This window comes from Hipposideros armiger, unplaced genomic scaffold (assembly GCF_001890085.2).
Source record: "Hipposideros armiger isolate ML-2016 unplaced genomic scaffold, ASM189008v1 scaffold_117, whole genome shotgun sequence".
Classification (NCBI taxonomy): Eukaryota; Metazoa; Chordata; class Mammalia; order Chiroptera; family Hipposideridae; genus Hipposideros; species Hipposideros armiger.
In genome coordinates, this window is record NW_017731467.1 from 2,811,676 (window position 1) to 2,824,708 (window position 13,033).

Here is a 13,033-nt window from a genome sequence, read left to right on the forward strand (position 1 = left end):
CAATCTCCTTCAGTATGATAATGTTAGTCATTTGTAATATATTTGTTAATTTGTTATTATTTGTACTCCATTTGGGGTTCTTCTCCCATCCCGGTTGATTTTAATAATTTATTTTTTGGATATGTGAGACATTTCTATGGAGCTCGGAGTTAAAGAGATACAGAAGGGATACTCAGAAGCTCACACTCAACCAACTGAGCCACTCAGCTGGCCCAAGAGAGAGATGTTTTTTAAAAAAATTTCTGTAAATTATCTGATAGAAAACCTTTACCAGCCTTTAACCTGAATAACTGATACTGAAATTTATTTTCAAAACAGGAAAGCAAATCCTGAAAGCAAATCCACAAAAGCACAAACATAGAGAGAAGCAAATAAAAGCTAAGGTGGTGCTTTAGGAACACTCAACTCTGAGACAAGCAGCCAGGATGACAGCAGCACACAATGTCACGTCAATTCTCCTCCCTGGTGTGGGACCTCCGCTTTAGCGGTAGTACCATCTAAGGATGCATATGACCCTGGAGACAGGGCTGCTGCCCAGCTGAAAGGTGTGGCGCCTGATGACGAGACTTTGGGTTTGGCATTGGCTGCTGCGTTCACGTCGATGTAACTTCGAGACCTCTGCAGGGACCCAGTTGTTGACGCAGATTTGGTACTAATGGTAGAAGCTCTAGAGGTGGTACTTGCAGTAGAACTTCTTTTGGCAGAAAGCGGCCCATTCATACTCACTCAAGAGCTAGAAGACAAGCGATCCAGATGGCGGCAAAGACACGATGCTGCCCAAGTTCTTCAAATGGGACTGCAGAGCCTTCCGGTAGGAGGACTCCAAGGTGTGGTGGAAGCGCTCCCCCTCTGGGCTGAAGTGACTACGGAAACCCCAGCATCCTTGCTTCAGAATTGGCATCATGGATTCCCTTCTTTATTTTTTCAGCTAATACTGAGATGTGTCGTTCCAGGGAACGTGTTTGCCATTCTTGTAAAAGTAAATCTAAAAACTCAAATCTAAAACTCTGACTGCAGCAGCCTTAGAGGTACAGTTGCTTGTTATGACAGGTCTTAGCCTAGGGATGCGTGTGTGCCAAAGGATGAACCTAAACAGCTACAACACCAGAAGTGCCCGTCATTTTGGCACTATTTGGAATTAAAAAGATTGTTGGCATAATGGCTTCAGCTCCATGGCCCAACTTATTCCCCAGAACTGACGACAGATGCCCCAAGGCGATACCAGCCTCCCACACTACCTGAGACCGCAGGTCCTTAGCAGATAGTTGAAAGGCTCCCCCCAAGAGTCGCAAATGTTGAAAGAGGTTATTGTACTCAGCAGCACCAGCCAAAAATAAAGATCTAATCTTTTTTAGAGCATTTCCTTATCATTGTATTTCCCTAATCTTGTTTATGGATTCCTCAAGGTCTTGGCTGGAATACATCTGCAATACAGGTACATCATCAAAGGCTTGTATAAAATCCTCTTCATCGAATGTTCCAGCTCCTTTTGCAGCTGGAGGCTTGGATCCAAGGGAGGATGGTCCAAGCCAGTGGGTGGTCCCCATTCCAACATTTCTCTGAGCGTGACGGAGCTTTGGATGATGTAGAAGTGGCAGAGGAAGGTCTGTTACCATCCACAGAATCTTCATCGTCAAAATTTTTTATCATTTGCAGATTGTATCATGTTTCAGATTTCTGGACTTCATCAAATAAATTTTGTAAAAATTACATTCAATCGGTACTGTGGCCATTTTTTTTTTTTTTTTACTGAGATCTGCCCTCACACATTCTCCTACATGTCTGTAAATTTCCAAATTTCCACTAAGCTGTTTAGTGCTGCATCTCAGGCCTGGCTGTTTGTGCCACAAATAGGTAGTTTACTTGGAGATCCAATCTTGCTGAGTGTTGAAGTGTATACTCCAGAGGCATTGAGTGTGGCAACAAGGCAGACACGTGTGCCTTCCTGAGTCTGAAAATGCTTGTGCTTGAAGCCTCCCAGCATCCGGTCCCACACGTACTGGGGATTAGCAGCTTGATCCATGATCTTTAGCAGCAGAGTCTGGTCTTGCTCCCTGATGGAGTCTTGAGCATCTCACAGTCTGTCAAACTGGGCAGCACTGTGCCGATCTGCACCTTGAACCCATCCTGCAGCCAGGTGACCAGCACGGGCAGGAGGTCCATGCCCAGAAAAACCACTTTGTAATTGCTTGAGTTCACCCAAGAGGTAGCAAGTCCATCCCCAAGCTTATCTAACGTGGTCTGGTCATGTGCAAGGTCAGCAGATGTCTGTTTATCTGAGAAATAGTCTATAAGTTATTGGCCCACCTGCAGTGGTTTCCCCACATCCTTCTGCAACAACTGTGCCAGGCAGGACTCCATGCGAGGCTCCACGGTGAAGTTCAAATCCAGATTCAGCCAAAGCTAGAGGACAGTCAGGGTGACACCCTCCTAGTAAACGTGCCTGGGAGGTTGCCCCTTTGTTCGCCCAAGGTTCCCAAGAGGCTGTGTTTCAAAATTGCAATCTAGGAAATGGCAACAATGCACCATGTGTGTCTGAAGAGCAGCTGGGAGGATATTAAAAGTCCAATTTAAATAATCAGAAGATAAAGGAGTGAGTGGCGGAGTGATGTTCTACTATTGGGTCTGAAATACTTCATAATTCAGCAGTCCATTAGCCATAGTCTTTGCTACAGTTGCCAGAGCACACCAGTCAGCTGCTGCCTTCTCCTCCATCCTAATGAGGTTAAGTTTATACAGCAAAACCTTGGATTGCGAGTAACTTGGTTTGAAAGTGTTCCGCAAAACGAGCAAACATTTCCAATACATTTTATCTTGGTAAATGAGTGATGTATTGCAATACGAGTAGTTTGTTTCCGGAACGAATTATGCTTGCAAACCAAGGTATTACTGTACTTTCTTATATATCCTCCTTGCTTAAGAGAAGGGTAACATATTAAAGATAATCCTTTATACTTTGCTTTCTTTTTTTTCCCCCCACACTCTCTTCTTCCTTTTGGATCAATTTGGATCAATGCTTTTAGAGGTGCATAATACTCAGGGTTTTTTTCGTAGTACTCAGTTTTCACCACCTTTGTGCATTTTGTTTTTGTTGCCATATTCCAGAAGCCTCAGACATTTTCTATACCTTCTTCCAGCAAGCTATTTTTAGTGTTCTTTTTTTAGAAAGTAAGATTCTAATCTTACTGTAGTATTTCTGTAGTAAGAGTTGATTGCCTGTTAGTATGCCAGTATTTCTTATTGGGTTAAGACTTTTTAAAAAACAACTCTTGTCACAGAATTGCATAGGCTTTGAGTGGTCTGCTTCAACAGTTGGCCCCCGCAAGCCCTGTAATTTGTTGTGTGCAAGTTTGCAAAAGATAAGGTTTTTGCAAAAAATTGTTTAGTAGCAGAAATGCTGGAATCAGTGGCTTCATCATTACTTTTTGAGTCTTCTAACACATTTTAAGAGGACATCATTTTCAAATCTATCTAAATCTTGAAGAGATCAGTTTTGATTTTGTATGTGATGCTGTTCCTGAAAATTTTATTCTGAGCCAAGTACCCATATATACTGTTTATTATCTACTCAACATAACCACTTACTCGATCCATTTTCAAATGCCTTGTTTATACTATCTTGCAACTGTGAAGCCATCCTTTAGGAACAAGTAAATCTGTGTAAGATTCTCTACTTCCTTAAAAAAAAATCAACTTTATCCTAGAAGCAATCCTATAAAATTGTTCAAACTCATGTAATTAAGGAAATTCAAACCAAGACATTACTGCTTAATAATCAGTAGGTGATGGGTCAGCTTTTGTTAGTGGGAAGTCTTCACTGGGTGCAAAGGGAAGACTGAAGGAGCTTCTCAGCACTGGTGAGAAGGATGCTAATATCATTGGAGGCTAGTGCAGATCTGGTAAACCTTACTGTGCATACAAACTACCTAAGGATCTTGTTGAAATGCAGATTTTGGTTCATAAGTCTGGGGAGGGGCCCAAGATTCTGTATTTTTAACAAGCTCCCAGGTGATGTTGATACTGCTGGCTTAGGGACCCCTCTTCGGTGAGGAAGGTTGTAGATACAAGACTTGAGAGAGCATTCAGAACCTTCTGCAATAGTGGAAGTTTTATTATCTGACCTGTTCAGTATGGTAGCCACAGGCCACAAGTGGCTATTGAGCACTTGTGGCTAGTGAGGCCAAGAAACTGAAGTCTAAATTAAATCAAATTAAAATTAAATAGCCACATGTGGCTGGTGGCTACTGTCTCTAGTGAATATACTTTTCAAAAATAAATGCATAACCATGCACTTGCCCCATACAAATATATAGTATTGTGTTTTTTTTTTTGTTTTCATAAATGGGATGCTACTGAATACATTACTCTAAACTTTACTTCTTATTCTTAATATGTCTTGGGGTTCTTTTCATGTCAGTACTTACGTACATCAATCTTTTAAATGATTACATATTTCACAGTATGGATTTACCATGGTCTAGTTAGCCATTTATTACTGTATTGATGTATATTTAAGGTTTTTTTTTCTTTTCTCTTTTTCTTTTTTGCAACTATAATTTATGCCAGTAAACAGGGCTGGCCGAGTGGCTCAGTTGGTTAAGAACTCGCTCAAGAGTGTGTGCTGTGAGCAACAGGGTCGCCCGTTTGATGCCTGAGCTGAGCTGCTGCTGAGGCAGGATGGTTCACCTAAAAAAAAAAAAATTATGCCGGTAAACAGGTCTTTGTGCATGTCACTTAAAATACATGTTTGAGTGTTTCTACAGGATAGATATTGAGAGATGGACTCACTGGGTCATGGGGAATGAATAACGTTTTTATAGTTACTGCCAAGTTGCTTTTCAGAGAAGTGGAAATTATTTTTATCAGCTGAGTGTGAGAAGATCATTTCCTCACACTCTTGATGACTAGTATCAACAGTTTTGATTTTTTTTTTTGCCAATTATATGGTGAAAAGATACATCTTATTCTAACTTACATGTCTGTAATGACTAGGGAGAATAAACATGCATATTTACTGATCATTTTCTTCCCCTCTAACTGTCTAAGCTAGGCATATACTTCTTGCCTTATGAAATCTTTTAATTTTAATTTAATTTAATTTAATTTATTTAAATTGGGGAATTGGGGGAGGGGAACAGTGTTAGGGAATTGGGGAAGGGGACCAGCCAAGTTGTTCTTCAATCTTAGTTGTAGAGGGCGCCAGTTGCCATCTGGCTGCCCGTTGGCAGCTCGTGGCCTATAAGCTCAAGGTGCTGTGTTCAATCTTAGTTGCAGGTAGGCATAGCCACCATCCCATGCAGGAGTCGAATCAGTAGCCTTGTTGTTAAGAGTGCATGCTGTATCCACTGAGCCATCCGGGTGACAGCTCAGCTCAAGGCGCCGAGTTCAGTCTTAGTTGTGGGCGAGTGTAGGCCACCATCGAACAGGCAGTCTTGTTGTTAGGAGCACGTGCTCTCACAAGTTGAGCCATCCTGCCATCTGTTGGCAGCTCAGCAACTGCTCAGCTTGGGCGCAACGTCATTAGCCCATGTGGGAATCAAACAGGTGGCCCTGTTGCTCAGAGCTTGCACTCTTAAGCTAACTCTTAGCCAACTGAGCCACTCGGTCGTCCCATGAATTCTTGAATTAGCTGTCAAAATTAAGGTAGTTTAGGAATTATATTAACTTCATGGATCAATTTACAGAGAACTGGCATAAAAAAATATTGAGACTTCCTGACCAATAATATTCTCCATTTATTTAGGTTTTTCTCCTATGTTCTATAGTTTACTTTCTACCTTGTAAAGATCTTGTATATTGTTATGTGTATTGTTATGTGTTTTAGAATCAGCTTTCTGTCACAAATTTCTTTCTCTTACATTTTCTAACTATTGTTGGTGAACAGGAAAACTACCAATTTGTGAATGTTTAGCTCCTCTCTAGTCACTTTGATGAACTCGTAGCGTTTGTCAGTGTTCATCATATTAGTTTTCACAGTCCATCGTTGGGTAGATGAATACTTCCATGGATCCTCCTTTCCCTATCCCAAAACGCAAGGACTGACAGAAAAGTTACAAAAGGAATAAAATTCACAGCCTGTAGAAATCTCTTGAGATATTTTGTACATATGCAAATACCCACACTTTTTCTTTTCCCATTTATACAATATGATAGAATATTGTACACACTGTTAATCATTTTATATTTTCTGCTCCCTCCTATAGAACGTTCACCATCAGCACACAGAAAGGACCCCCCACTTCTGTTTAAGGGTGTCACCGTATGGGTGTACAATAATTTACCCAGTGTCCTGTCGATGAAACCTCTCCCTAATCTTTTGCTATTAGAATGAAAATCCTTTTATGAAAGGCTTTGCATACACATCTACAGGATCAAGTCCTAGAAGTAAAATTCCTAAGCCTGGATCAAAAAGTATGTGCATCTTCAGTATTGACCATGAAATTGCCCTCCATAGAGGCTGTACCAGTACGCATCCTCAGCACCAGTCTAGCAGCATACTGCTTCCTCACGCCTCCAGCAACACAACATACGCTGTGTAAAATTGCTTGAAAGGAATATAGGCAGAGCTGACATTGACTTCTTGCTGTGGCAGATGCTGTTGGTGTCCCACCCACTAACTTTACCTGCAGACAGAGAACAGCTCCTGCACATTCTGACCGTATCCAACTTGTGTCTGATCTTTCTGCTTATCCTCCTGAGTCGTTTTGAGGTGCCACAGAACATGCCTGTCCATGCAGGGGTGGGCTTCCCAAGGTGACTGGGAAGTAAGAGGATATCAGGTTCTCAGAGGCAGCTCCCAACCAAAAAGGAATGGGAACCAGTGGATAAATACACAAGCTTTCCCATCCCTCAGCAGACAATGCTGGCTAATTCCTCCAAGTGAAAATGGGCTCTTGTCGAATACAGAGTAATCTTCTCTTTGATATATCCTTTATAGGCTTTTCTACCTCTTCTATTCCACTTTCCCCAGTTACTGATATCACCTCCCAAGTAAACTACATGCACCCAAATCCTTGCCTCAAGGCCTGCTTTTGGGGGGACTTAGCGTAGATGGCACCAGAGGGCCATAGAAATTTGACCCTCAAGAAAGGGGCTGGACAATTTGCTCACTCCCTGGTCAGGAAGCAACAGGAACCTCATTGCTGGTGTGAGTGGGGGTGGTGGCACCCCATGACATGCTGCAGCCTGGAGTTTACTAAGGCTTTCACCTATGATTGTTTAGGACGAGGTACAGGTAGAAGGGACTGGGGTAGCGAGTAGTCATAGCTCTTGAAACACGTTGGGAATGGCAATTACAAGGACTATAGAGGCGGTGACAGTTAACTCCCTTGGAAGCCTTGAAGAAAGAGTATGGCACACCTGGTCAGCTAGCGATCAACTCAGGGCGTTGTGAGAGCCAAGCGGCTTCCACGCTGACTTCAGACTCGCACTTCTTGCAGCAGGAGGGCAGACGATGCTGAATATTAGCCTCAGAAGACTATAATAAAAACACCAGAGTTACAATGGAAACCGAGTGCACAGCCAGGGCAGGTGTTCTGTGTTAATGTCAGGGCCCTGACAGAGAAGAAATAGGACTGTGAAGCCTTAGATGGTTGTATTTGGTGGGTGCACTACATAATCTTACCCTCCTTTTGACTCTTCCAGGCAGGCATGCTAATTTATAAAAAGACCTTCCCTTTACTCCTGTATTTTCTAATAGTTTCCTTCTTTTTTTTTTCATTCAACTTTGATTCAAGTGTAATTTATTTTGTTGTAAGTGAATTGGGAACCCAACTTCATTTTTTGGAGACAGTGATCTTGTTCTGCAGCATCATTTACTGAATAAGTCATTTTTCCCCACTGATGTAAAATGCCACCCTGATTCTGTATTAATCTAGTATGAATTTGGGTCTTGTGGGAGAAAATGCTAGGTATTCACCAAGCCTGTTCCCTCTCCTTTAGAATCACTGTCACAAGTTGAAATAAAATCTACTTATTGAAATTAATAAGTAGAGTTTGATATAAGAAGCATTTATAATATTGAATTTCTTACATAAACATGTATCTTTCCATAGGTATTCATGGCTTCATTTATATTTTTCAATAGCTTAGTATTCTTCTTGTAAGTGGTAATTTTTTATTTAGTTTATTCATAGGTATCTTTTGTTTGGAGAAGTTATGCTATTATAAGTAAGATTTATATCTTGTACTATAATTGGTTGTTGTTTGTATAGAAGTCACTAGGATGCTGTGTTGCCTGTTTTAGCATGATGTCAAAGAAAAATAAAACACCAGTCTGACATCCAAGAAAAGCACTTATAAGCAGAATAAACCTTAAAAATTTTTTTAAATGTTTATACTGCCCAGCAGAAAAATACTACATAGTGAGAAGACATGTTGTGGGTTTATTCAGAATGAGCATAGAATATACTCCTTTTTGATTGGAATTTGAAAGAGCGACTGCATTTATAAACCTTCTGTGCTATTTAACAAGCCCAAGCATTGTCATGTTGGGTTTGAGGAAGAAATAGACATCACCATTCTAACTTTCTGCATAACTTAGAAGTAGTCACAGGCATTCAGGCAGATGGAGATAAAAGTATCATCATTACTGACAAACTGCTATTACAGAACATGGCTTCTGTCTGTGGTAACGACTGGCTTCCTAACACTGCACCCCAGAGATAGGTACTGATGTCCACTGGCACCACTGAACAATCAGAAACCTTTCCCATGGTGCCTGTTCTTACAAACTTATGGCACGGAAGGACAGAGAAGAACATATCCTTCTATAAGAAGGCATCCCGAAATTCTGTTCTTTCACGCCTCCTCACCTGCGAAGGAGTAAAAGGGCAGAGCAAGGCCTGGGCTGTAACGGAAGGTGCCTCCGTATGGAAGGAAAATCGTAAGAGAGGAATTGCATTACTCTTCCAACAGTCAGCAAAGCTATAATCTGAAAGCAATATTCTTTTCAGGGACCAAAAGTTCATCTCCTATAGTTTTCGGACAGTAGTGTCAAATGTTAGATGTGAATTTGAGGCAGGAAATCAAACTATATGCGTTTTTACATCAGGTTGACATAAGCATCGTGGAACAATTTCTATAAGGTTTTATTCGTAAGGAAACAGATGACAAAATAGCTGGAAAACTGACATGACTGCCTTTCTTTTGTTTGTAACAGATATTCTATGAAAGCAATCATTCAATTACAGGTATTATCTCTTAGCTCTTTTGTACTCATGTATTTAACATGTCTAATCCTTGGTAAATGTTTGCTCTTGTATTACAACCTATATTTGTTCAATTTGCTCTCAAAGAGAGCACACGCACAAGAGACGTACAGCAAGGTTTATTACTGCCAAACCTGCAGAGATCACTATTTTCTGTACTCATTAGTGCATTCAACATTTTTTGAGGCCCTGTGATAGACAGGAATTACACCGGAGACTGGGGCTACACACAAGATGTGTGATGATGCCCTCATGATCCACTGGGGAGGGCAGATGTACACAGCTAGGTAACGTGTGATGCTGGAACAGTCGAGTCCCCTAGGAACATGGAGGGCCCCAAACTACCTCTGAAACACGACTCTGACAGGTTAAGTTGCCCAAGTTCACCTAACTTGTACTGGCTGAGGTAGTATCTGAACTTGGACTGATTTCAAGCCACCAATCCCTCAGGTTCCACTTTGTGATGCTAGTGCCACTAATTCTCTGTGCCTGCTTCCAATGAGGCAGTGCTGCGGAGGGCGGACAGTGCTGCTGTGCAGACCTCAGGGTAGTTTCTGTCCAGAAGCTGGCTTTCAAGCCCACCTCCAATGCCGACTTCATCCGTCTCTCCGTTCTGGGATGATCAGGGTCATGTCTGAAGGGCTGCTTACCGGCCTCATTAGGCCAAGCTGACAGGAGGCGTTCCCCCTTTCTAATTGTTTCTTAACCTTCCACAAGAGGAGGCTGCTCTGGGGTGAAGCCAAGGCCCAGGGTAAGGAAGTGCTTGGAAGGGGTTCCGACATAATGAATTGGTTGGAGATGCTCTACCCCCCACCTCCCTGTCATGCTCTGGCCAAGTCATGAGGGATTTTTTTGCTTGAGGTCACCCATAAATCAGCCATGTCAAAAATGATAAAGATAGGGGCGGCCGGGTGGCTCAGTTGGTTAGAGCGCAAGCTCTGAGCAATAGAGTTGCCGGTTCCACTCCCACATGGGATGGTGGGCTGCACCCTGCGCCCACCACAACTAGATTGAAAACAGCGACTGGACCTGCAGCAGAGCTGCGCACTCAACTAAGAATTGAAGGACAACTTGACTTGGAGCTGGAGCTGATGGGTCCCGGGAAAAACACACTGTTCCCCAATAAAGTTAAAAAAAGATGTTAACGATAACCCTAGATTCTACGAACGTAGTTTTTAAGTCCTGGGGGCAGCAACTGCCAAACATCATCTATATCAGAGATTTAGCATCACAAATCCTGGCTTTATTTACAAGCAGGCAGGAGGGAAAGTGTAAAGAGGAAAAGAGCTGGGGCAGGCTTTGATTTCCCTGACCCCTCCCCATCGACTACACGAGTACAAGTTTTAAAAGTGAATAAATGGACGCTTGTATCAATTGCAAGACAAAAATTTTAAATTATGAGTTATTCTGCTAGAGCCGTTAGTTCTTCCCTTATTGGCCTTCTCTGAATAAAGAAACTGAAATCCCATTATTAAATAACAGAAATCAAGTGGAAGCTAATGTGGAGTTTAAAAAAATCAGTCTTTAGGGAGCATGAGCAGCAGTGGAGACCTGCCAGGGCCACCACAGGATGTTCTAGTTAGGGCTGCTTGGAAATGACAGCCGATGCTCACCGGGTGGTTTTTGTGCTAAGGGCTTTGGATGTGTTATTCCTCACAATATCTTATGAGCTAAGGGCTCTTATTGTGGAAGAGGAAGCTGAGGCATGCAGGTGACACTGGCGTCAGGCAGTAGCCCTCGGAAGCTCACACTTGACCCCTGTGCTCTACCGTCCACGCTCCAGTCCTAATGCTCCTGGTCTCAATCTTGGCATGATTCGCATCAACCGAGGTGCTAAGGCTTCTAAACAGTGCTGCCGGCTGATCGCTAGGCTTCAGAGATCGGCTTGCTGTTGAAGAGCATTCTGAAGTTAGAGATATGGTAGGAATGCTGTGGCTGGAGGCCGGCCGAGTAGTCAGTCAACAAGGAAGGCCTTCAAAGGAAGTGAAACTGTGCAGCCTCACCTTGCCTCCCCCTCTGTAATGGCTCCTGGTTCCGAATCACAGGAAGCGAGTTCATAGAATACGAATATGTGGAGGGCCACCTTACTAATCTGCAGTGATTAAGAGGCACCTTCCAGTGAATGACCAGAACACTCAGCGTTCAGAGCTCTCCTAAGAAGCAAGGCTTACAGAAGCCTTAGTCACAGCTTCATTTGTGGAACTGATGAGGAGAGGGGAAGGATGGCAGCGATGTTTCGAATCCTAGGAGTGCCACTGGAACTCAGAAACCAGAGTCTGCTCAGGGCCAGTCAGCTCGGAAGCACTGAGAGCATGTGGTGCCTCAGGACGGCCGGGCAGGACGGCAGTCCAGTAATGAGCACGTACACAGCTGGTCCTCATGTATCTCAAGCATTGCTGAAAGGTGTCCAACGAATCTCCTTAAGTGTCATGAAAGTACTTTCTCTTAAGATGCACAGTGAATAAGATAATCTTGTACTAAGAAACACACCACTGAATGTAAACTATTGGCAGTAAGATGGATATATAGCCAGCAATCCAGGGCTACTACTGCTAACATAAGAGTGAATATTTGCAGAGATCATACAAAAAATAAAGGACTTTGACCAAGAACTCCTTGAGAACCTAGGACAGTTAAAGACATTGAAACTATGGCCCAGGATTATACTTAAGTCACATTAAAAAAAAAATCCCATGTCTCAGTGATATCTGTACATAATATAAAACACTGTACCGTGGTATTCCTCATTGGTACTTAGAACACATAGGAAGGATGTCGTGATAAACGAAACATCTTCCTATTTGGAAGGCATGGAGACCTAACTTACTAAGTTGGTTCTAGTCAACAAGGAGGGACTGAATTTTATTCTTCCAAGAGAATTACAGAGCATGAGAACTAAAAAATCTAAGTTCCTACAAAGGAATTTGATGCCCTGTTGCTGAGTTACAACAATGATGAATCACATCAGTTCATGGGAATTGTAATAAATGACTACTGAGCCAGACCTAAGATCAATGCTTTCACATACAATTAGTGCTGAAGTTTGGTTTTAAATCTTTACAACCTCAATACACACCTTTTTATTTCTTTTAGCACACAAAATTATATCTATTTACAGAACTATAATAAAAATTTTTCAAAACAAAAATAAACAATAGCACTATTTTGCAATTCGGAGAAATAAATCTTTCTGGCACATAATGTTCAATCAAAATGGAAAGTTGAATTAGTTTGCTTTACTTTTCACAATAGAAAGAAGCATTCACAGTATCAGCCTTTGGAACTCAACTTGGTGACAAGAAAAATTCACTGGAAAATACAGAGGGTGCCAAAAACATGTATACATAGGACTTGTATTCATCTTTTGTTATCTGTATATATTGAATATTACAATTTTAATAGTTTTTTCCTTATTTTTTTTTAAAGATTTTTATTGGGGAATTGGGGGAATGGGAACAGTGCTGGGGAATTGGGGGAAGGGGAACAGACAAATTGCTGTCCTTTTGTTCTTCAGTCTAGTTGTGGAGGATGTTGCTTCACTGGCCCTAGTTGGCACCATCATTGCGCTCTTCCCGGGCGAAGCACATTAGTCGCCGGCTTCTGGACGGCCGCTCACGGAAGCTGCTGGCTGCTCACGCTGGCTGCTGGCTACACACGGTAGCCCATGGCAACCCACTGCAGCAGGGTCTGCAGCCTACACCGTCGCCTCATGGCAGCCCAGCTCCAGGTTGAGTTGTTGTTCAGCATCTTAGCTGTGGAGGGCAGTGTCACTGGCCCTCATATGTGGGATCCGAACCGGGGCCCTCTGGCGTCCCAAGCCAGTT

At 42.4% G+C, this 13,033-nt stretch overlaps 1 pseudogene; it reads right to left on the minus strand.

The window, feature by feature from the left end:
• Positions 1 to 444: 444 nt before the first annotated feature.
• LOC109385500 (CLIP-associating protein 1 pseudogene) lies at positions 445 to 1,631 on the minus strand (annotated as a pseudogene).
• Positions 1,632 to 13,033: the final 11,402 nt, after the last annotated feature.